This window comes from Lissotriton helveticus, chromosome 7, assembly GCF_964261635.1.
Source record: "Lissotriton helveticus chromosome 7, aLisHel1.1, whole genome shotgun sequence".
NCBI lineage: Eukaryota > Metazoa > Chordata > Amphibia > Caudata > Salamandridae > Lissotriton > Lissotriton helveticus.
The window spans coordinates 251604446-251630741 of NC_136068.1; positions in this window are offsets into that span (position 1 = coordinate 251604446).

Consider the following 26296-nt stretch of genomic DNA (forward strand, 5'->3'; position numbering starts at 1 on the left):
ATCATAAAATGCAGTGCTCACAAGAAAGTCATTGATTCTACGGGAAAGGGAAATGCTTATGCTGACTCAGTAGCGAAGGAAACAGCACAAACTAAGATGACTCCAATGTTTCCTAGTGCCTCAGCTTGGTGGGTGGCGGAAACATCTGTGTTTGACAATACCATTGAAAGCGTAAAAGAGTTACAGAAAGAAGCTACCATAGATGAGGCACAAAGATGGGAACAGGAAGTGGGACAACTTGACAAAAATTAATGTTGGATAGATCGAACTGAGAAGCAGCGTTGGTTACTTCCTAATGCATTAGTATATGCTGTAGTGACCATGGCTCATGGTCCAGCACACATAGGAGCAAAAGGTATTTGTGCAGTGTTAGACCCAGTCTGGAATAACCCAAATATTCCCAAAACTGCAGTACATATGGTTAAATACTGCCCTGTGTGTTTACGTTACAACCCAGGGGGCAGAGAATCTGTCCTGAGTGGAAATCTTGCACCGCCATCCTTGCCATTTGAAGTTATACAAATAGATTACATACAAATGGAGAGAGTGAACAATTTGAAATATGTATTGGTGGTGGTTTGCGCTTTCAGTAAATCGGTTGAAGCCTACCCCACCAAGGAAGCCACTGCAGTTGCAACTGCCAAAGCCTTGGTTAAAGAATATTTCCCCCGATATTGCTTACCTCGGATTGTTTGGTCTGATAACGGGACACATTTTAATTCCGTACTGGTTCAGAGTGTTTGTGATGGGTTACAAATTAGACAGAAATTTCATGCAGCCAGGCATCCCCAGTCAGCTGGTCTAGTTGAAAAATATAATAGTACATTAAAACTGAAGATGGCCAAAATTTGTGCTAGTACTGGATTAAAATGGCCCGATGTCTTCCCTTTAGCATTATTGTCTCTGAGAACAACGCCACACACAAGAACGGGGTTATCACCTTATGAGCTAATCCTTGGCCGTCCTGCCAATGTGTGGGGAGTCCCTATGCCCAGGTCCTTTAGAGATATTGATTATCCTTTGATGACGGACTACTTGTATGCCTTGACTAAAGATCTGCGTTCTATTCATCTACAGGTATCCGAGACATTGCGGCCGCTACCAGAGGGTCCTGGACATCGGTTGGAACCGGGCCAGTGGGTTCTGGTGAAAAACTATCAGCGGACATCGAGTTTTTCAACCGAAGTGGTCCGAACCCTACCAAGTCATACTTGCCACGAGATCGGCCGTGAAGGTGCATGGGCGCAAGCACTGGATACATGTCAGCCATCTGAAGCGCCTCCCGCTCCCTTTGCCCTTTGATTTGCAAAACCGCGAAGGAATCCCAAGCCAAGAAGGAGAGTCGCTTCAGAGCCTTGTACCTTTTTCAGAAGCCCGAGAAGAGGGGCAGCCAAGTGAGGCGTTGCCCCCAGGTGACAGGGCGGCGGCTCAATCAGCGGAGGCCATTGTTTCTGGTGCATCACAGGGTTCGAATGCATCTGATGCTCTTGCAACCGAGTTGTTTGCCGACCAGGAGCAACCTGGTCGCTGTAACTACGACCTGCGGCCCCGAAAACAGCGCAGTACCCCAGTCTCTCGTGGAAGGAGTTAGGGAAAGACTTGAGTTGAAAAACATCAGATAAGACACACTGGGGTACTGAGCGAGACACTGGACTGAACCCGTTGAGAGCTTGGAACACTGTGCTTAGTAGCTCTGTTCAGAAAGAAAGACTGAGTTGAGGGCCGCGGTTGTTCTGCAAGACGACGGAAGTTGTTTGCCATCTTTTCCTTTGGATGGATGATAAGAGTCTGCCTGTGAGGCTCTAAACGGACACAGGAAAGAAGATCCCCTCTGGTGGCGTGCGTGCTTTGTGGATACAAAGATAGTTTTGGACTTATAGTAAGGGACCGAGTTAGAATTGGACTTTTAGAGAGCATGTTTCCTTTTGCTCAATTTGCAATGGAGGATGAAAGACCGCTGGCTCCTCGGCGATATGTGGATAATATGCATTTGTTTTCCGGATGGTCCACCAGAGTGAAGGTGGCATTCGTTGCTTTTATTGTTATCATTACAGTAATTATGATGTGTGTATTTGTATACTTAGAGTTTCAGCACCCTGTACAGAAGCTGTTAGGAACTACTGTTGCCCCGGAAGAGCATATCTTCTATTCTTTGCCCCCTCATAAGGCAAGACATAGAGAAACCTATATGAAAAATGCTTTTATTGAAATGTTGCATCAGACTCACAGCACCACGAACAAAACAAATTGTTGGGTATGTGGGTTACTTCCCTCAGTGATGCATCAGCACGAACTCTTCATCTCCTTACCAATGTCCTATTTAGCTAGCTGTGAAGCCTGGTTCCAATTACTATCTTTGATGTATTCACATTATGTAGCCGAACCAAAGATATATACTGAAAAAGACTATGAGGCCATTTTGAAGTATATAGAATAACATCAAGGATTTGACGCTGAAGGAAATGGCGGAGAGGGTTCTTTGGACCCCAATGCTTGCATGAATGTATATACAGATTACAAAAATATTACGTGGTTAATGGAGGAAATGCAGGATTTTGAACTTTTTAATGACACTATGTATTTCCAACATTTTAAGGAACGAAATGTTACGAATGACAAAGCATTGCCGATCCCCATTATCAATACTACCTCTCCCTTTTGCATACAGGGACGAGGCCATGTTAAGGTAGGAAAGAGTAGATGTAATTATACCTACACTCTACACAGGTATATAGTACCCCACCTATGATTACTCCACCGGATGTATATTTCGTATGTGGTGAAAATGCATACCCGTGGCTTCCAAGGGGTTGGGCAGGAAGCTGCTATCTCTTGTTTCTCTACCCTCCTGTGTATATTGCTCCGCCCGATTATCACCGAATCCATCAGTTGGTTCAAAAAGGGGTAGTGGTTAGCCGAAATATTAGGAGCTTTGACACTGACAGTACTGATCAAACAGACACCTTCCTGCAGCAATTTGAGGATTTTGCCAAGGGCCTCACCCCCTTTTGGGGACCTATATTCAATAGTCGCAGTATAAGACGCTTGTCCCGAATAGTTGAGAACGTGGTCCAGACCACCACTGGGATCTTAACTAACATTACTGTAGAGCTTCAGGCGACGAGGCTTGTTTCGCTTCAGAACAGGATGGTTCTTGACGTCATCCTTGCCGATAGGGGAGGAGCCTGTCGTGTGATCGGCAGCTCCTGCTGTGTGTTTATTCCTGACTCGGCCCCTACCATCTACCTTGCTATACAAAAACTACATCGACTAGCCAGCGAAGCACATGTGGATAACGGCACCTGGTCCCTTAGTAGTTGGTTTTGGGGTATTTTAGCTACTTGGGGTTGGAAGATATTTATGGTGCTTGCTGGAGCTTTTGGAGTAATATTTACGTGTTGCCTGTGTCTCCAATGTGGCCCGGCCTGCTGCTCATTCTGTGCAGCAAGGATAACATCTGCTTTGAACTTTTCTCGTTAAGCCAAAGCCGAAAAGCAGATGATCCAAAAGGAGGTGTCAGATCTTATGCAAATCGATGAGGGAGTTTTCGTAGAATGAACCTGGTTATATTGGCTATAGTAGGCCAAAAGGGCCGTCTGATGGGATCTAAATTTGATAACACGTATTATTGGCCTCATATATACAATATAACCTCGTAATTATATAATCATGAAATTAGAGTACATTATAGTCACATATTAATCAATGATTCACTTTTGACTTGTTTGCTCCTATTGGTATGACCGGAGCCATTTTGTTTCGTTTCTCTACGTACAAGTGCTGTTTCCCAGAAACCACGTGATTACGCTTTCTGCTTGAAACCACGACGGCAGCCAAGCTGCCTGCTATAGTTGTTAGCTTGTAGCTCAAGGAAACCCAAGGTCACACCGCCCTGTCTGTGGGATGCGCACATTCTAGCAGAGCCTGTTCCTGTACTCCCCGGGCTACAGATAGACAGGGAGGCACCTTACTGACCTGCCCCCGGAATAGCTTAGGCCTAGGCTACTAGCAAATCAATTGTGCCTTATATGGGTATTCCTCCTGGCTTGCGGACAAGTTGTATCTTTCCTTGTAGGGTGTCATCGTGAACGCATGAAACGTATATATGCTTTGTATTTTGAACATGTAATCAGTCTCCTCTGTGCACCTCCGAGGGTCGTGTAGACTGAGGCTCCCCTGTCAGGGCTTGCATTTTGATGAATAAACGATTTAACCTTCTCCATTGCCGACTGAATTATTATTATTGATAAAGCATAAGCATATGGGCTAGTGGTAAGTATAGCCCGATAGAATAATTTTGAATCCTTGAGGCGACATGGAATTTTTGTCTGATCCCCATCCTTACACACACTTTCTTCATTATTTCTCTTGTAAAGTGGCTTCCGTTGTTGCTCCAGATAATTCTGGGCATCCCAAATCTGGGGAAAAATTCCTTCAACAGTATTTTGGCAGTGCTTATAGCAGTGTTGTCCTTAAGGGGGTAGGCCTCGATCCACTTACTAAAGGCACACACAACTACCAGGACATATCGGAGATCGATGCATATTTCCATCTGTATGTAATCTATTTGGAGCACGTCGAAGGGGTAAGATGGGGGTGCAAAATTCCCAGCAGGTGTTGGTGTGCCTTTTCCCGGGTTATGCATCAAACAAATCATGCAATTCCTGACTAACCTCTCAGCATATTTTGGGATGTGTTTGTTTTGCCATACCGGAGCTAGCAATTTGCAAATACCTTTTGCACTAATGTGAGCCGGGCCATGAGCCATAGTGACCACTGGCAAAACATAGGCATCGGGTAACAACCATCGCTGTTGTTCAGACAGATCCGTCCAACAGCCATTCTCATTTAATAGGCCTGTTTGCTCTTCCCAGAGAGCCTTTTCCTCTCCAGTCACCTCTGCCTGTATTTCCTTCACATTCTCAATAGTATCCTCATGCATCCCCTTCTCCGGTACCCAGTTTGAGGGACCAGCTACATACATACGGGTAGAGACATCTCTAGCTGTTTCCTTTGCAGTCTGATCAGCAAATGCATTACCCCTTCCTATGTCATCAGTCACTTTCTTGTGGGCTCTACATTTGACCACAGCTATCTTTGAAGGAAGAGTCAATGCTTCTAACAGCCTGCTGACCAGATGACCATGCTGTATTTTAGTACTGTGAGAAGTAAAAAATCCCCTCTCAGCCCAAAGTCGCCCAAAATTATGGGCCACGCCAAAGGCGTACTGGCTGTCAGTGTAGATGTTGACGGCCATCCCCGTACTCAGTTCACGCGCTCTTATCAGTGCTACCAACTCGGTGGCCTGGGCTGATTGGTAAGGTATTCTCTCACTTTCCACTACTGTCTGTAACGTGGTGATAACATAGGCAGCAGTTGTGCTACCATCAGGAAGTTTGAAGCAAGAACCATCCACATACAGGGTACCATCAGGGTCAGTGAGGGGTATGTCAGTCAAATCCACACGGCCTTTAGTCTCTTCCTCCGTCCGGAGGACACAATCATGCAGATCAGAATTAGTGTCACCATCAACAAAGGATAACAATGTGGCTGGATTTAGTGTAGTGTAGCGGCGGATGGTGATATGACTGGCTAAGAGTGTCAATTCATATCCGGACAAACGTGCACTAGTAAGATGTTGAGTTTTTGTCCTATTTAATAAAGTGTCAACTGCGTGAGGAACCATAACTGTAAGTGCAGTATCAAGCAACTGGGTAGTGCGCGGGCCACGGGGTCTAGTACTTCAGAAAAATATGCACAGAGGCGTTGTCTGTCACCAAAACACTGTGTTAGCACTGATAATGCGCAACCATTATGCTTGTGTACAAAAAGAGTGAAGGGCTTCTGATAACTAGGGGTGCCTAGCACCGGGGCCGAACACAAGGCTGTTTTCAGTTCTTCAAATGCATGCTGGCGCTCATTTATCCAAGGGAGTGGGTGGGGAACATCTTTTAGTGTGAGGGTCAGTAAAGGTTTAATGAGTAAAGAAAAATTGGGTATCCACTGGTGGCAGTAGGAGGTGATACCAATAAAAGCAAGTACCTCTTTCTGCGTGTTTGGTGGGGGCATTTTACTGATTGTTTGTATTCGTTCAGGGGTGAGGCAGCGTCCCTCCTTCGACAGGAGATGACCTAAGTAGGTCACCTCATGTTGACAATATTGGAGTTTGGAGAGGGAAACTTTGTGATTGATCTGTGCTAGATGCAGGAGCTATTTAATTGCAGCTTCTTTACATAATTCCTCGGTGTCTGCCGCTATAAGCAAATCATGAACGTACTGGAGTAATGTGGTACCTTGGGGTAGGGTCAGGGAATCAAGTTGGCCCTTGAGGGCCTGACTGTAAATTGAGGGGCTCTCTGCATATCCTTGTGGAGCTCTGCAGAACCAGAAACTTCGTCCTGCCAATGAGAATCCAAAAAGATCCCTACTCTGTTCATCGACTGGTATACTAAAAAAGGCATTTTTTCAGTCGATGACAGAGAAAAAACATGCAGACGGGGGAACCATAGTAAGTAGGGTGGTGATATCTGGGACCACAGGAAACTGGGGAACTACTATTTTGTTTATCTCGCGTAAATCAATGACAAAACGATAAACAGGGGGCTTGGAAGGTTCGGTGAGTTTTAGGACAAGCAAAATTGGGCTATTGCACACATTTCCTCTTGTCTCTTCAACCACACCCTTGTCGACAAGTTCAGAAATGATCTGGAGTAAGGCCCTTTCCCCTTCTTTGGGTATTTTGTATTGGGAAGTTGGGAAGGGCGAGCATTTTCCTTCAGGGTAACAGAAAAGGGGGGTATGGACAAAAGGTTGACATCAGTATCACCTTGGGCCCAAAGAGCAGGAGGGACATTCTGAAGTTCCTGGGGAATTGGATCCGAGGAGGCTAAATATACTGGATGTGTGGTAGGGGGACCCAGAGTGATGTCAACCCCATCAGGAGAACAGTATATGGTGGCATGTAATCTTTTTAACAGATCTAAACCCAACAAATGTGGAAGTCATAACCAAAGGGGAATCAACTGTGTAGGGTCCTATCGTTAGTTCCAGTGGTTGTGAAACGGGGCTAAATACTGGGGTACCAGAAAATCCCACAGAAATGTTATTTGCGCCAGACAAGGGGGCCCCAGGGACTTTAGACCTAGCAATAGAACTTTTGGTTGCACCAGTGTCGACCAAAAATGTCTCCGTAGAGCCCAGTGTTGTAACATGGACATACGGTCCCTTCTGGTCAACAGGAATAGGCACAGGTCCCTTCTCTTGTCTTTGGCAACCCTAGTGGGACAGGAACCCCGTCCCTTCTTCAGGCTCACAATCCTCAGTAAAATAATTGCGGTCTTCATAATTAGCGGTATCAAATCTATTCTCTTGCATAAGGGGGCGCTTGTCCTATAACTGCGTTCTAGGCCCGCCTCGACTTCGTCCTCTCTGGGGAAGTGAAGCGGTCAGCAGGGGCAGAGTTGTTCTGAGCCAACAAGGGACACTCATCGCGCTAATTACCCTCCTGGTGACAATAAGCGCACTGGTTGGGTCCCAGCGGCGGGCAAGGAGTCACAGGGGCAGGTCTCTGAGCTATTCGTTGAAACTTAGGGTCACCTCTGTTTTGGGTCGGGGTCAGGTATGCTTGTTGGAGTAAGACCTTTGTCTTTAAGTCTTTAGTCTTTTTATCCGTTCTATCTCACTCTTCATTCTCCCTATTCTCATAGTACTGGGTCATTGTCAAAATGCCAGACAGGGTGGAGATGGGCCATGCACTTTCTGACATTTTAAGCTTAGACCCAAGCTCTGGTAACAGATTGGACACAAATTTATCCACACTCGCTGTCCCCCTTCTGAAGTCATGTCCTGTCCACTATAGTCGGTAAATGTGCTTTCGAATCGTGTGAAAAAGTCAGAGACACTTTCATCTTTCTTTAGCCTGCAAGCAGCTAATCTGTCCCAATTAATACGGTGAGGTGTCAACATCTTTTCCAGGTTTCTCACAACCAGTTCGAGCCCTGTCCGATTCCTCAAATTCTTTCCACATATGGCCAAATTCTGCCTGATCATTATGGCGTATTTTAGACCATACTTCAGTCGGTACTACCTGTCCCATTAACATATCTATATCTGCTAAAGTCATCATGCAAGATTGGAGTGTCTGGGTTAATTCCTTGTAATAACCTGCTGGATTCTTACGCGGGTCAGGCAATTGGCTTTTAAGTTGGAGGATGTCAGACCTTTTCCAAGGGACATGGACCCACATTTGTCTAAAACCTGCCGGTGTGTCAGGGTTGCCATCTATGCCAACAACGCCGTACTCTCCAGACAGGCTGTACCTCCCTCATTGGAAAACCCTTATTTAACGTACCACCAGATAAGGAGTCTCTGTAGGCTACCAGCGTGATTGGATCGCATAATAGTGCTGGGCCCTGTATGTCCCCTTTTTCAACCTTATGGCGAAGGTCATACAGACCTGGGGGTGGACCTGATTCTACAAAATCCTCCCACATTTGGATCAGTATGTCACACATTTCACAAAAAATGTCAATCTGTTGTATGCGCGTCCACTGATCCATTGTCATCCATATATCCTGAGCGGTGTACACAGTGCTACTTTCCATCCACCTATGAGCTTGTTGACCCATAGCGAGTTGTTCCTGTGTATTACCTATTTGTCTGCGCAAAGTGTGCCGTCTGGGAGTGGGTGGTCTATGTGGAGTTACATAAGGGATATAATCATGGACCACTGACCAAGCATCCGCTAATAGCCCTGCACTAGGGGAAGGTGTCGGATGACTGTCAACAAGAAATGGGTTGGTTGCAACGGGAGTTGAAGGCATATTTGGTTGGACAGGTACGGGACCAGTGGAAGGTGCAACAAGGGGAAGGGAAGAGTGGACTTGCAATGGTACAGTGGCCTGAACAGTCGAGGCGTTGGGAACAAATGGCTGAGGAATCGAACAAACCAGGGCATGGGCAGGGGCAACAACTGGAGCAGTAGCGTGAGTCAATTGTGCGGAATCAAGGGCCGGATACATGGCGGGGGTATAAGTTGGAGGGGTGCTCAACATGGAGGACATGAGAGGGTCATACTCCTTGTCCCAGGCATTTTCGGGAACCTTATTTGTAATGTAACATCCATCTACCTGCATTCGATGTAATCTATCATGCATTATTATACCCTCTTCTATTCTCAGATAATCATGATCCTGGGCTTTCTGAATCACACTCATACGCATTACTTTAGCTTCACTCTTTTTGAATTTGATTTCTTTCTGTTTGGATTCCTTGCGCCAAACCCGAAAGGAATCAAACATCGCAGGTCTAGCTTTTCTTTGAAACAACTTCTCCTCTAAATTAGCTAGTACAGGAGGTTCAAAACTACCATATATTGGCCATTGTAACTCAGCATTACCCTGTGTATACTTATGCCAAAGTGAGCAAAACATAATCGGGCCAACACCATGTTTAGCATACACTTCATGAATAGGGGTTCCCAAAGGAGGAATTGGAGAAGATTCCTCCAATGCGGAGTCCTGTGTACAATAACAACCCCACCATTTCTGAAACTTACTAAATCCAGGCATCTCTAGACGTGTATACTAGTTCCAAACATCAAAGGGTAAAATCTAATGTTTACAGCATACAACTGTACTTACCCTTTGGCTTCGGCTTTTGCAAAAGTCGAACAATACCCAAAACCAAAATACAATTCTCCAAAGAAGTGGGCCACTCCCACTCTTACCTGACCATTAAACTTTCATCACATGGCAGGTGTCACAAAGGTCCCGCTCTCCCAAAACTAGGAACCAGAACTGGGACGTCAGTCGGGGCCGCAGTCGGGTAGCCCACTAGAGGGAGGAATCACGCAATCGGAGAACTCGGGCCCACCAAGACAATTTTCAGCCAATGTAGTGGCGCGCCTCGCTTAGAAATCGATCACAGACTCCTCACGACCACCAGGCTCGATGACGACCACCGAAGACGCCCCACGATGGGCACCAAATTGTAGAACCGGCTTTTTGGAGACCCCTCCCCACTAGGAGAGTCAAAGCCAGCGGTGCAGGGACACCTAGAATCTACGGGTACTTCTTGCTTGAATCATACATTACCAAAGAGACCAGGACAACCAGCCGTGGAGGGAAGTAAGTTATTTATTAGCTCGAGCTAAGGACAGGGTCCCAGAATGGTACAAAGACAATTCTATGGAGACTGCTGCTTTACTCCGCAGAGCACACATATTGATAGCGCTAGCAAGGCCCATTTGCACAATACAAAGCTCCTCATTTTGACATGTTCCTCATCAGACAATCTCTTTGTCAGTCTTATGTGGCACAATCATGGCCAGGGGACATCTGTCTCTGATTGCACAATGTACACAGCCTCGTGCTTCCTTGCCCAATTGGTGTGGTCATGGGGCACAGCTTCGTGCTTCCTCTATCAGTTGGTGTGGTCACGGGGCACAGCCTCGTGCTTTCTCGATCAGTTGGTGTGGTCACGGGGCACAGGAGTTGCTTGTGACAGGCTGAGTTACCAACAATGGACAGGATGTGGCTGAGTCTTTGGCACAACTGGGGGGGGTGAGGCACATAGGCAGCTTCTCGGAATCGGCTCGACCACAAGGAGCGGGGAGGGTTGTGCAAGTTTCAACAGGGACGTGGAAAGCAATTCTTCACCAGGTTGCCGAGAGCATGGCAACACAAAATGGAGTCATGTGGGTCATTTTAAAATACAGTTCAACAAGAGAGAGAGAGAGAGAGAGAGAGAGAGAGAGAGAGAAAGATGAGTTGGGTACACTGAGGCTTGCGGTAGAGAAATAGAGGTAAAGTAGAAAGAGAGAAGAGTTAAGAGAGGGAGAGAGAGAGAGAGAGATAAAGACACAGTTGGGTAGAGGTAGACAGGTATAGAAACCAGTGATAGAGAGAAAATAGCGTTCACATTTCCCAGATCCATTCATGAGTAGCTCAATTATGAGGATTTTGTTTTGCAATCTAGTTCTTGTTGTTCTGTTCTCTCATTATAAAACCAGGACCACAAGTCACATAAAGGAGAGCAAATATTGGACTGCATCGCCTACTCAGGCATGGACCTGGGAATCTTGAGAGCAGTGTGAGCAAAACATAAACAGAGACATAAGGTACAACAAGAGATGGTAAGTAGAGAAAGAGGAGCAAATTGAGAGGAGATGTGGAAAGAAGAGACTTAGTAAAGAGAGTAGCTAGGAGCACACAATGACAGAGAGTGAGAAGTGATCGGTAGAGAGTAATTAGTGTAGAATACATTGAAAAGAGTTTAAGTAGAGATAGTGAGGCGACGTTTATAAACACGTAGAGCGAAAGGGTTGGTGAGGTATAGATAGAGACAAAGGGGTGAGTTAGACAGATGTAAAAAGAAAAAGAGGTTGGGAGAGAGGTAATGTAGAGGGGTGAGTTAAAAAAGGAAAAGGTGGAACAGAGCGAGATGCCCAAGAAGATTTCATGATAGATATAGAAAAAGAGGACAGGGTAGGTAAAAAAGGTAGTGAGAAAGGAGCAATGTACTAAAAGAAGTGAGGTAGAGGGAACAGAAGTAGAAAGAGGGGTAGCGGAGAGGAGCGATAGTAAATTAATGATGCAGTAAATTGAGAGTTTAGTGAGTGCGAGAGAGCATGGTGTGATAGAGAAGAGTCAGTGAGAGATATTTGAGGTAGAGAAATGAAGTATAGGTGTGGGGAGGTAGAGACAGGACTGAAAGAGTAAGATAGAGATAAAGAAGTGAGATGTAGCGAGAAATAAGGTTCAGAGAAAGGGAAAATTGATGGAGGAGAGAAACAAGGGAATAGGATTGGAACAAAGCACAGATAGAATGGTTGTATAGGGAGAGAGCTGATGGTGAGAGATGTACAGTGGGAGAGATAAAGAGGTAGGCACTTAGAATGGTAGAGGAAAAATCATAAGTAGAGATGGACTGAGTAGAGAAAATATTGAGAGAGATGAGGTAGATATAGGCGACGCATAGAGAGAATTGAGAAACAGAAGGAGTACATACATGCCAATGTAGAGAAAGTTAGAGAAAAAAAGAGAGGACTAAAGAGTAAGGGGTGAGGTAGAAGAGATGAAGTGAAGTAAGGTGAGAGACATGACACAGAAAGATTATTTTTTCATTACATTACCTTCTATGGCCTGAGAGTGTGACGGTCAAGATTTGGTAGACCAGATATTGCACTCTACATTCAGCTGTCAAAAAAATGGTGTTATGCACACTTATAATGTCATGAATGTGTACTGATACAATCACTTTCCCAAAGAAGGTGGGAACCCTTGGCAATTGCAAACTTTGACCATGCCTCAAAACGCCTTTGTGTGTCTTGTGTTCAGCATGCATGAGAATTATCTTGTAGCAGTGAAACCTATGTGTCTCTACTTTAGCAGTGACACTTCTGTTTTTGTATTTAGCAGTGAGGCGTGTGTTGGTGTCTGGGAGTGATGTCTGTGTATGTCGTGTTTGGGAGTGAGGCTAGTAAGTTGTACTTGAGGCCTCTGTGTCTCATGTCAGCTCTGTGTGTCTTGTGTTTTCGATTTTCCATCCTGAGGCTTAGTAAAATGTACATCAGTAAGTGAGTCTTTACTATGAGATATAGGCAAAAAGCACAAGAGACTGACAAATAAACAAAGGAGCGGAAAGGGGGCAAACTGCTCAGACGCCCCTAATACATACATGCAAGAAACAAAGCCCTTGCAGAAGATGCAGCACCAGTATTGTTTCAATGTTAGGGACTACCCATGTCCAGAAGAAATCAATTGTTAGGGAAATAGCACACAGAAAGTCATCAAGCTTCAAAACAATGTTGAACTAGGAATCTTTTTACTTTTTCCTCCTCCCTCTGTTCCCATCTTGTTTCCCTCTCCCCTTCCTCTTTTTCATATACTATTCTAGTTCTTTTGTATTATTTCCAATTTGTATTGCAAATTTGCATATTGTATGATTTCTTATTTATGATTACTCTATGTATGCATATATATCTTTTTCTTCAAATAAATGTAAAACTTAAAAGAAAGTCATCAAGCTACTAATTCTCACGCGCTACACAATTTAAGAAAGGTCGATGTTTAAAAGTTTTAAAGGCCTTATAGAAGCACCATGCAGGATAACCGTTGGACAATTTGCCAGTCTCCTGGATTCCACGTCATACGGGTAATTCGGAGGTGGAAAGATATTGCAACAAGACATTGCCTTGTGCCATGCTTTTTGTGAAGTTAAGAAACTACACACCACGACCTTTCATGTACTCCATAATCTCAAGGCAGGATATTCACCTCAGCGTCCTAGCACAGGCAGAAGCTGCGAACATGGAGATATCCACCGAGAAACCCATTTATTGGCAATGAGGAAAGCTGAGCCTTCAGAAAAAAGCATTTGTGTAAAAGTGATGTCCTCATTTCTCCTTCCTTATGGAATTCTAGCCGACAATAATGACGTCAGTCTGACCTTTTTAGCCCACCCAATCATACTAACCCAGTCTGTTCACTGATGCATTATTTATATTTTCCTTGGTCACTCAAAATCCACCCTGAACGCAACATTGGCCTTGCAGGTTGGTAGCGCCTGTCGAGAGGCCAAGGACTGAAAGTGCACCCAGTGGGAACACCCTTCTTGCTCTCATGGAGAATATCAAATAAAGTGCTTCCAATTCAACGATTACTTCAGATAATGGCAAACCTTAGCACCTTTACCTCAAGTAAGGGCCTAAGAGTGACTCATCTTACTGTGTGCACTTATTCTTACTGGTGCATGTTACCAATTGGATTGCCCTAGGTGTGAGCCTTCTATCAGACCCTAAAATGTATCACCTCACCCCAGCCCAAGCATGAAATTACTTCACCACCTCACCCCAGCCAAGACATGAAATGACCATCACACAAATCGCCACTTCCAACCGTACCATAGTCTACCATGTCACACTACACAGTCCCACCCCATCATAAGCAAATGGCATGGAATACACCCTCATCATAAGCTAATGTCGGTCAGGCTGCACGCCTCCAGCAGGATCAGCCTGGAGGATCCTGGGATCAGTGGCAACCGGCATGACTCGCAGGCGGTGGGGCAGGCGTGGGAGACCGGGGGCATGGGGTAGAGCATTGAATAACAAAAAAAATATAAAAAATGACAACACTTAATTTGCCGCCGGTCCCGCTGCCACGTCTCTGCTCCTTGCTCCTGCTCTCGTTGTGGGACAGGAAGCCAGGCTCCCCTCACCAATCACAATGCTGCAATGCAACATTGTGATTTGTAGGCACCCAGGCTCCCCTCACCAATCCCAGCTCTGCAATGCAGCGTTGTTATTAGTTTTGAGCGTTCTTGTGGGACGCTCAACCAGGGAATGGGAGCCTGGGCTTGTTCTCCATGCAGGCTGTAATGCAGCCTGCATGGAGAAAGGGGAAAGTGTCCATCACTGGTTTGGGCGGTTATCATCATTTTATATTTCCTTTGCTTAACACTGCTCAAAGGCAGTGGGGCGACGCTCCTTCGCCATAGCGGAGTAGCCGCCACTGCCTGGGATCAGCCCCCTTCGTTGACATAAAATGGTACATCATACTCAGCTGGCACTACAAAAGTCTCAGACCCCTAACATGATGTTCCCGCCATCAGTCGGCCGATCCCTGATTAAATACACCCATCATCTTCGGCCACTATCGGTCTCTGCACAACGGGATGGAGTGTCCCTGTTGCACATAGTACTCCCCATTATAAAGTCACTATAATATTGAGTTCATCTTTCCATTTCAGCCCCTGATGCAGTGTCTTAGTTGGGGGTTTGATCCACTTCGTGATGCCTGTGAATTCAAACGCCCTGTGTGTGCATGTTACATACTGTGTGCTGTGTTGTGAAGTAGCCTGGCACCCCTGAACTGTGCCATCCACCAAAACCATGTTACAAACAACTAGAAAAATTAAATTAAAATTGAAGTGCCCAAAGCAAAAACCTTATCTTCAAAGCAAGATGGATGGTGGAGAGGGTTCTGGGGCATCAGACGGAGATACAGCGGGCTGATGTGGGCGAGAGACCCTGGAGGGAGATTTACAGCCTCCAGGTGGCAGTGCCAACATTGGACAGAACCACCCCCACCCAACAAACGCTGGATAAATTCAGGCCCCATACCTGGAATCCCAACCTTCTCAGAGACGGACATTTTTGCATTCCTCACAGTTGACAGGGGGAGCTGGGACCATCACACTTGTGTTTGGCAGCAAAGATGAGCCTAAAGGGAATTTTAGTTTGCTGCCCCACTTATGAGTCAGGCTGTGTGTCTGTGGTCAATCTAGAACCAGAACCATGCCCTGTCTCAGCACGGTGGACTCTACAGGAGGAGCTTTGTGCACAGTCACGAACAGTTCTGCCTTGCAGCTCTTTCGGTTGGACTTGGCTCTTGGCCATGCCCAATTCACTGAAGTTACGCTCAGCCAATCATTTACGCTTGCAATGCTGTCAAGCTTTAAGATTTCAAGACTTTTTATTAAAGGCTTAGACCTACAAAGAGATCAACAGTAATTTAACATACATGATTCAAAACGTAATACATTTTTAGAAAACATTTTTTAAAAAAAAAACATTTTTGTAACACTTCAATTCAATGGTGTTACCCAGAAAGGTAGTCAATTGATAGCACAAAACAAAGTAAAAAAAAGTTTTTTTTCTTATTTTACATGGTTATTACAGCAGGACTGTTACTGACTGATCCTTCCCCATTAGAGGGCCCCTTGAGAGCTGGGGCCCTGGGCAGTTGCTCACTTTGCCCACGCCTTAAAACACCGGCCACTCTCCAAGCCCATAAAGCACTGCTGAATGATGTCTGGATGTATGTATATAAATACATAAATGTAAATACGGAGCAACCTCAAGAGCTGTCATAATGCCCTTCTATCATGAAGTATTTCATTATGCCAGAACTGAGCTACCTACAGAGCTCTAACAACAAACCCCTTTCGTGTTCTGTATTGTGCTCTGATTTCAAATACTAAATATTCAAATTAATTGGATTAATTAATATAGATCTTTAAGGAATGGCAAATACATATTATAATATATTATTATGCAATACGCTTCTCTTTAGTAGGTGCAGTTCATTCATAGACCCCCTAAAAACATTAAGGTCCTATAACACATTGTTCCATTTGGGAGATTATGAATATAATCACTGGCATCTTTACTTGTCCTTACACCTTGATTTTTAAAAACCAGAGGCGGGTACCTCCGCTGTAAATATCTTAGTTTCGACATAAAAAAATTATCCACATACTCCAAGTCCTGGATCCCATTCTCTGCAATCGAACAAGTAAAACTTAAATCTGGCATCCATTCCACTCATTAACTTCTAAAAGGGTGCCTTCAGTATGAAGCGTACGAGGAAATGTGATCCAATGGCCACACCTACTGCCTTTGGTATTGAGAAACCAGTTCGGAATCCTGGCATCGGCGCAACATCCTATATTTCTAGGCAAATTACTGAATCTCCCCATGACCAAACAACTTAATCTGGCCTTGTCTACTGTAGTCTGGTGACCAGATCAAGTGCTCTAAATCCTGTCCATTATGTTATAAACAATTGCAAAAAAAGATTAAAACATTATGACCTGTAATGTTCAGTAGAATTTGTGCCAGCAGAATAGCAAGCGTCAGAAGAACAACTGAGAATAGATTTGGGAGCATATTATCAAGACGCAGCGATAATTATCGCTGAACGTGCTTAGCGCGTTTTTTTATTTCGCTGGCTATCGCTGGATTATATCACCATGATAGTGCTGTATTAACAACTCTTAGCGCATTGGCGATATAAAATCCAGCAATAGCGGGGAAATGACCCAACATCGCTGAAAAACCAGCGAAAATTAATGCAAAATGGAGAAAAGCTTGCTGATACAACCATGTGGCCTTAAACCTATCCACCTCCCATGTTAAGCATGCCTCAGTCAGGAATTTAGCAGACGTTAGATTTCTGCGTTGATGGCAAGTTAGCGAGATTATTTTAATCGCTACGACAGTCGGGGCCTCGTTGTAAATATCACGAAGCTGCGTTAGTGATATTTTCCGGTGAAGTTTCGTGAGGCACGCCTACTTTGCATCTCATTAACGATGCGATGCGAGGCGTGAGTAAAACGGGTGCTAAAACATGGAAACACACGCTAGTGTGTCCTTGTTAATAATGCGATAAAATTATCACCGCTTTTCGGCCGAAAACTGACGCTAAAGCGGCGATAATTTTATCGCCCCCTCTTGATAATATGCCCATTAGTCTTTCCTTAAACTCTACTAAACACACAAGAAATCAAAAGAATGATCCTAAGTCAACTAATGCACAAGCGAAAACAAAACAAAAGAATTGCACTTACCTACTAACTACTAATCTTGTGTTCCGGCGTAGAGTGCTACTCATCGAAAAAAAGCGCTTCAATGCCTTGTCAGGGGTTGTAAGTGCTATAAAATACATTTCAATTAAATTAGAATCCTTAGTACCTTCAGGGCCATGTTCATCTCATTCAAGGTGACCTGCCCTAAACCACTTCTCTTGAGATTCACATATTTGATCCGAGGCCAAAATAAGGTTCCTATTAAATAAATACTTCAGCAAAAGTGTGTGTTTGTGTGTTTCATGTCTGTCTGTGCGTGTCTGCATGCGCCTGAATGTGTATGTGTGCGTATATATGTGTGTGTGTGAGTATCATGCAAATCTCTATTGTATTTACAAAGCTTAGCTTCATTTGATATATGTACTGCTGTTCTTAATTTTATTATTTCTGCTATCAGATTAAGGAAAAACGATGCACTTTAATTTATTTTAGCAGATAGTTTTATGATAGTCTTTAGGATTGGTGCATTTTAGCTTTTATAAAAAAAACTATTCTCTACTGACATTTTGAATTGCTGTATCCAGTTACTGTATTTTTTGCTGCTGTTGAATGGAGGGTCTATAATGTTTTTTTTCTTTTTTTTATATTGTATGTGCTATTATGATCATTATCTTGGCCGAATAAAGAACATTTGAATTGAATTGGGGGGAGGGGGTGTATCAGTGAGTGCCTATGTTTGTGTGTATGTGTGTCTGGGTGCGAGATGTGTGTACTTTCTGTAACTAGAAACATTGAGCTGTGCCCCCTGAAGACTCTCTCTCCCCCCCCTTGGCCCCACCAACTGCCACTTAGAGAGATCCCTCTAGCCATGCAAAGCAAAATTAAATACTGGGGCTCGTGAGTTTGCCTTTCTTTGGCAGATTATGTTATGACACGCGTGTCTGTTCTTTTTGCCTACAGGCACCCGGAAAATTGGGAAGCGAACTAGGGAATCCAAAGGAAACAATAGTGACAAACGAACAGTATCAATTTGAAAACTTTTGAAAGGGGTAACAGCGATCGTAAAAATCATGGGGCTTATTTACAAGCCCCTTGCGCAACCCCTACGTCACTTTTCCCATGTTTAAAATGACACAAAAGTGGCGCAAGGGGCTTGTAAATAAGCAAAACACACAACAGAGCAGAACAGGTCTGAAGATGGTATGCAACTATACCTGTGACTATGAAACAGTGGGATGTGTAAGTGAGCCAATGCTGTTGAAAGATATTGGTAACCCAAAGCTAGAATAGTTCCCATCAGACCACCCTCGTGGTGGAGTTAACGTCACGTGGGAATTGCTGATCAATCCATACCACGTCCGACCATATAGTGCCGGTGTGGAAAATGGATGTCAGAAATCTAGCCATGATGTTTACCATAAAGTGGACTAGATAATATGCAGTGCTCAAGTGATGGTGATAGATAAAATTGACTACACTGATTCTGAAAGAGCGTACATGAAGAAATCTGTGTGTCAAAGGTTAAAAACACGCCTGGTAGAACGACTACCCTGTGGCGCTGTGCAGGACGGTCGACATGTTTCAGCCAATGGGGCGTTGCCCCGGCTTTCTTCAGGACCTTCGGTGTAAAGCAGCTACTGCAACCATAACTACAAGTGATGTGTAAAATGAAAAAATAACAAGTTTACTAATAGACAGATACATATCTACCAGGAACTTAATTGCTTAGACGTCCACTGGCGGGAGAGAAGCTTGTCTTCTTCCCAGCCTTGTGTGGGTGAAGACCTCACCTCACCCGGCAACCGCTCGGGAGTATGAGGCCCCGCTCTGTCCGTCGGTGCCCCTGTCCATGAGTCAAGCGGAAGTGGAGGTCAACTAAATAAGCCCCATGGTGTCCCAATTTCCCAAGTTTTCGAAGCAGCGAGTGGGTGCTTCAGACGCGTTCACTCACTGACTGTGTGTGGGTCCCGGAGGGACCATTCACAAGGAGGTACCATTCACGGGCCTGTTTATCTAACCCTTGGAATTTCACTGCCCGAGATGAAAGGACCCGTTTGCTCGTTCATAAGGGAGGCAGCAGCAGCCATATGCGCGGCGCTGTGGGGAGGGTGTTACACCTGTAGCGCTGAGCGTGAGATGTGACGCTGCTCTGTCACAGGTGCGAGTGATTTATGGACCCCTTAGTAAGTGGTCCTGACCCTGTGGGAGACTCTGAACAATTCCCAGCAAAAATGAAAGCACCGCGGATGTCTAGGGGGTTTACCCTCACCCCAGTTTACTGTAGCAAAAGCGAACAAGTGCACCTTGTATTTGCCTTTCCCGCCATTTCAGTAACCCACTGCTCATCCAGCTAAACAGCCTTCTTGTTGGTTCGAAGCAACAACGGAATCAAATGTTGTTGTTTCAGAAACTCGTAAAGGAAACCCAACCGAAAAGTGGATATGCACGGGGTGGAAGGGTCACCCGGCAGGCAGGTCGCTCCCCTCACCGCCACGCAGCCCCTGCGCCTGTGTGTGTCCTGATCCTCGCCGCTACTGTTGTCCGATTTGCCTTAACCCTTGTGCCTTTTTAGGTTTCGCCTCGCCGAAAGCTGCGCAAGCAGACGTTCGCGCAGGGCGAAATCTTATGTCTAGAGATGTGTACTCATGTCCCGCCCTTCTGTTCCATTGGTTAGCTCCATAAATGGAGGCTAGCCATTGGAACAGAGATCTGTCCGTCATGGCCGGAGCAGATTCGTGGGCGTTCCGGCCATTTTTACTCATCCTGCCCCTTTGACAACGTCATTGCGGTGGTGGGCGGTTCCTATTTTTTTTTTTTGGGGGAAGGTTTGTTTTGGTCATTGCAGGCCGACCGCCGCCGGAAGAAGTCCAGGTGAGTGCTGCCTTCTGCTTTGCCTTTCTTGCCGTTTGCCGTTCCCGTCCCCCCTCCCGCTGTCCATGCCTTTCCCGTCCCCCCTCCCGCTGTCCGTGCCGTTCCCGTCCCCCCTCCCGCTGTACGTGCCTTTCCCGTCCCCCCTCCCGCTGTCCGTGCCTTTCCCGTCCCCCCTCCCGCTGTCCGTGCCTTTCCTGCCCCCCTCCCGCTGTCCGTGCCTTTCCTTGTCTTTTTTGTTTATGCCATCAGCGCTATCAAGTACATTCCCTAACCTATCATGTACAGGAGCTGGCAGCGCCAACATTACATGTTGCCCCGACTGGTCGCTGCCACTGTTAGCGCAAAGGTCGGTGCAGTCTGTGCAATTTCTAAATATCTGTCCCAACATTCACCTGTGTGATGCACAAGTATCCGCGCAAAATGACTCCTCTGCATTCACTGCGACCCCGAAATAGTTGTGCTAAAGTTCCCCCGTGCACGTTATCTACTCCCGAAACATCGGTTCACTATTGCATTGTGCAAGGGATGCAGTACAGAAGTGTGAAAATGCACTACTGCCAATACAGCCCATGGGATCAAAAAAGGACACTGGGGTGGCGCACGCGCCCGACGGCCGTCCTCATCCGGCCCTTCTGAGAACAGCGTATTTTTTAGGCCAGAAATGACGCCGTGATGGGATTGTTATGCGGGCTTTCCGAGGGGGGTGAGTGGGGGTGCAGCGCCTTCCACCGCAGGCTCGCTCCGCTACCAGCAGCAAGAGCAGGGAGGGGTCAGCGGCGGCCACAGCGCACTAAAGTGGAAAATGGACTTCCAGGCTCCTTTGTACCGAGGTGAAGGTACAGCCCCCCCCCCCATCCACAGGGGTAAGCAAACTCAATCAACTTATGGACGCTGGTCTTTCACCCCAAAACGGAGATGGGGGGGAGGGGGGTGTCAAACAGCAGGACTCGACCCTCCCCCACCTCCAGCACTGTCGCTCTCTCCACCTCACACCAGCTACATTTTATTTTTTATTTATTTTATTTTATGCGATTTTATATAGCGCGAACTTTACCCGAAGGTGTCAGAGCGCTTTACATAAGAACCAGGTGCAAAACATAAGGACTTGGGATTACATGCGTTACATAAAAGATACAAACAGAAAACAAGCATTGGAAATGCAATAGGTCTCGCAATTACGCGAGTCTGAACTATTAGCATTGTAAATGATAATGCCCTTTATTTTTGCGTTCTGGTTTTTAGAACATAAATAAAAGGCTTTGTCATTTACAAGGCCTATAGCTTAAATTTGCGTTAAAACGAGACCTATTGCATTGCAAATGCTTGTTTTTTTTTTAATTCTCAGAGTGCCTCGGCATGCCCTCGTGCACCCAGCCCCCTCCCCCTTTCTTCCTGTGCGCACGTCTCTCTTCCTCCCATCCCCCCCACCCCGCCTGCCTAAAGGTGCTTAGGTGCACGGGAAGCAGATTGGAAAGCCCTGGCCTCACGTAACCCCTTCAGCCGCGAGACTATCGCGAGGTTCTGGTCTGCGAATATGAGGGGTCTGTGAGACAGAGCCGCTGTTGTGCAGGAAGAGAAGTGAACTTCCCTGCTCTTTAAATGCCTTTCCACAGACCTAGTGCCGACGAGAATGCACGCGTGGTTGGGGGCTACGGGTGGGAGGGGAGACTGAAGTTCTTACTGTATGGGGGGGGTGAAAGGGGGGAGGCGATGCAGCCTTCGGCGAGGTTTTGGTTCTGGAGCCGATGTTACTCGTGTGTGAGGGTGTTTTCTTTTATGCTGACGTCATGTTAAGGTTTAGATATTTCTTTTGTGTGTCCGCTTAAACTGGACTGAAGTCCATTCAGACACGCACTTGTGATAGAGAAGATCAAATGCTCGTGGCGTGTGTGAGGTAGCGTGTTCTGCACAACTACTGTGACTGTCAGTGTGACATTGGACGTTTATTGCCCATGTGTCTGTATTGCTGTTCAGTGCCCCGTGTGATGCGTGTCACTTTCTGCCCCTTTCGCCCACTGAAATTTGCATCCTGGGTTTGTGAGCCTATTAAAATGTAAAAAGCAAAAACTAAATAACACAGACTGCCACGTGCCTTTGCAGGATGAAAGTTTCAATATATCTGCGTGGCTTCATTTGTGTGTATATGTCTGTCTGTGTGCTGCTCCTGTGATGGTCTTCAGATGTCGATCTACCCTGCCCTTGTGTTTCACAAAGGCTCCAGTGATGTCAGCCTTCACATATTCTTGTGCCTGCGGGGAGAGAGAGGGGAGGTGCTGGTGTGGGAGGGGGGAGGTGCTGCTGTAAGAGAGGGGAGGTGCTGGTGTGGGAGGGGGGAGGTGCTGGTGTAGGAGGAGGAGTGCTGCTAGGGCAAGGCTGTGTTTGCGGGGAGGTGCTGGTGTGGGAGGGGGGAGGTGCTGGTGTAAGAGAGGGGAGGTGCTGGTGTGGGAGGGGGGAGGTGCTGGTGTAGGAGGAGGAGTGCTGCTAGGGCAAGGCTGTGTTTGCGGGAAGGTGCTGGTGTGGGAGGGGGGAGGTGCTGGTGTGGGAGGAGTGCTGCTAGGGCAAGGCTGTGTTTGCGGGGAGAGAGAGGGGAGGTGCTGGTGTGGGAGGGGGAGGTGCTGGTGTGGGAGGAGTGCTGCTAGGGCAAGGCTGTGTTTGCGGGGAGAGAGAGGGGAGGTGCTGGTGTGGGAGGAGTGCTGCTACGGCCTGGGGGAAGCTGGCTGGGGAGGGGGAGGAGAAACGCTAGTTTATGGCCCAAAAGCGCGTGCCTGTGGCCACGTGAACTTCATGAAAACGCCAGCAAAAAGCTGGTGGTTTCATGAGGATTTCGAGCACTTGAATTCTCGATCCCTCAATGCGCTTGCGCGCATTGTAGGTCACGAGACCTAAAAATGCAAATGTACAAGGTGTAAAGTCACACATCCGACCCCAGCACTGGCCTCTCACACCAGCCCCCCCTGCCAGGACTCTCCGTCGGGGGAGCCCAGAGACACTGCACCCCGTGAGAATCAGCCCCCCGCACACAGACTCACACACACAGACAGACAGACATAGGTGGCTGCCAGCAGCGGCCGCCCCCCCCAGTGCATTGTCGGGGGGGGGGGGGCTTCTCCGATGCGATCCGTACATCAACAAGTCCCACAAACAGGCTCCGGGAGGGGCGGCGGCCCCCACGGGTGTTTGTTTGTTTTTCATTTTTCTTTCTTTTTGTTTTTTTGCTGTGGGAATCGTCGTCCGGGGCTCACTGTGGAGTTAAGAGGGAAACCGGGAATGCACGTGCTTCCCGGATCGTGTGAAGGATTGTGTGACAACAAAACCCCCCTCACACCGTGTCCCAGCCCTCGACACCGGATTCAAGGCGGCAGGGCTGGTTGTGCGCTCAGGGCTGAGGCGGGAGGCCTCGAGGACCCCCTGAGCCTGTGTGCACCACGTCACCACCACCGTGGTGATACATGTGAACACCCCCCCCCGTGCCCCAGTCCTCCACACTGCATTCAAGGAGTCAGGCTTCGTTGTGCGCTCAGGGCTGTGGCCGAAGGTCTCGGGGCCTTAAGATCAGGCCCTCCTGGGCCTGTGTTCACCGCCGCATCACCACCCACCCTGTGTGCACCGCAGCATCACACCGTGGTGCACATAAACACACACACGCCGTTCCAGCATGCAGTTTCAGACTGGTGTGTGTGGCACAAAGCTGCTGCCTGTCTCTGCACCCCGGTGTACAGGGCTGCCCAGCCCAGGGCCTCGACAGGGGTGCATTGAGGAGGGGGGTCAGCTCCTGTCTCTGCACCCCGGTGTACAGGGCTGCCCAGCCCAGGGCCTCGACAGGGGTGCATTGAGGAGGGGGGTCAGCTCCGAAGTTGGAGGGGTGTGGGGGGGCGCATGCACCCAGGGCTCCAGAGACACTTCGATGCACCATCTTCGGATTAATGCGCATTATAAAGAGACGGAGGTCTGCCCTCCTACAAATGAAACCCCCTCACGTGTGCTTGCGTGCTCTGGAAAGAAGAGGCCGAGGATGCTGTGCACGCGCCGCTGTGCACGCGCTGCACCGGGGAGGTCTTCAGTGCGCCTGTGTCACCGCCTGTCAGGAGCACTTTCCGTGTCTAGGCGCTGCACGCATACATGTGAGCGCACGACGCGCGTCCTCGCTGCGTGGTTGCAGGGTGGCTGCGCACAGTGTCTGCTGCAGCTGCCCTGGAAACACACGTGTGCATGTGGGCAATTCAAAAGTGAACATGTGTGGAGAGCATTAGTACAAGTGAACGTTAGGCCAGCAGTACATGTTTAATCACACGCGAGGGATTCTGTACAACAGCAGAGAGAGGTGTGCGTGCGTGGCGATATGCGTGTGCGTGAGTGTGTGTGTGTGTGTGGTGCCCTCGTGTGTTGGGTCTGCGAGTGTGTATGGTTTAGTACTTACCAATACTTTTTATAGAAAGGTGGTTCACTTGGACGGTAACACGCTTGTCTCATCTTCGGGGCGCTAGATTCGCCTTTTTAGGTCGATGGCCTAAAAGGCTGCGCTTGCGCAGTCTTAGGCCGGAGATTTAATGACTCTTAGTAGCGCAGAAGGTCCCGCCTCCTGCCCTGTCTCTCCTTCATTGGCTGGCTTCCTAAACGGAGGCCAGCCATTGGAGGAGAGATCCGTCACTCCGATGTAGCCCCGTCCTTTTCGGATTTGGGGGCGTAATTTTTGATGTTCTTTAGACAGTGACGTTGTCTGTCACTCAGAACATCAAAACCACGCCCACAAATCCTAAAAATCCGGAAGCTTGCGTCCGCCATTTTGGATCCTTCGCAGTGAAGGTAAGATCGTGTCTGTTTCCCTCTGTGCCTTCTTCCCCCTGTTTCCCGCCCCCCTCCCGCTCTCCGTGTATTTTTGCTGTTCGTTTGTGCCTTCTTTCCCCTGTCTGTTTCGGTGGGCGTCTCTGCGTCTCCCCCTGTCTGTTTCCCGCCCCCCTCCCGCTCTCCGTGTATTTTCGCTGTCCGTTTGTGCCTTCTTTCTCCTGTCTGTTTCGGTGGGTGTCTCTGCTTCTCCCCCTGTCTGTTTCCCGCCCCCTCCCGCTCTCCGTGTATTTTCGCTGTCTGTTTGGGCGTCTCTGCGTCTCCTCGTCGCGGACAGAATCACCCCGGCGGCCGCCAACTGCACCGCTGAGCTCTCACGGGCCACCGATGACAAATATGGGCAGTCCGGCAGGGTCAGCGTTGGGGCGGGTATAGACCGCCAGCCGCCCCACGCCTCTCCTTTCATTCGGCCCGCTCACCACCCAGGGGCCCCCGGGCAGCCGCGAAACTTGAGGCCCTGGCGTGCCTCGCTACACCAGGCCCCAGAGCCTCTCTCGCCGCCAGCAGGACCAGGGACCGTTCTGGACACTCCGGGACCGGATCGTTCAGCACCCCCCGTCCTCGGCTGCACTGTTGCGGAGGCTGTAAACTGGGAGAGCAGCCGGCTTCAACAAGAGAACTGCCAGCGGAGACCCAGAAATACGGAGGGGCTCCTGCATTGCTTGACTGCCCACGAGGGTAGATTGGCCCACGGAAAAGGAAATGAGCCCGGTTGCACCGTTTTGGGTGGGCTGTGAGGACGGGCCTGGACCTGTGCTGAGCCCAGAGGCTGATTGAGAAAGGGCAAGAGACACCCAGTAGCCCGTCCAAACCGGAACGATTCGGCGATCGCTTTGGGACCACAGACTGGAGGCGGCGAGATCGGTCAGGTGAGCTTGTGTGGGGCTGGGGAGCATGACAAACAAGGTGTGTGTTGTGCTAACATGAGGTTAGAGATGTAAAGCTGTCTCTGGAGGCCTCTCCCTCCGGTCAGTGCCTCCTGCCTCCAGACGCTGCTCCCCGGGACCCTCAGGTGAGCCTGGCCTCTAACCCCTTGCCAGCATCCCCTTGGGGGGGGGGGGGGAATCACTTCCGGCCACTGTGGGAGAGTGCTGTGTTGTGCTAACATGAGGTTAGAGATGGAAAGCTGTCTCTGGAGGCCTCTCCCTCCGGTCAGTGCCTCCTGCCTCCAGACGCTGCTCCCCGGGACCCTCAGGTGAGCCTGGCCACTAACCCCTTGCCAGCATCCCATTGGGGGGGGGGGCTCACTTCCGGCCACTGTGGGAGAGTGCCT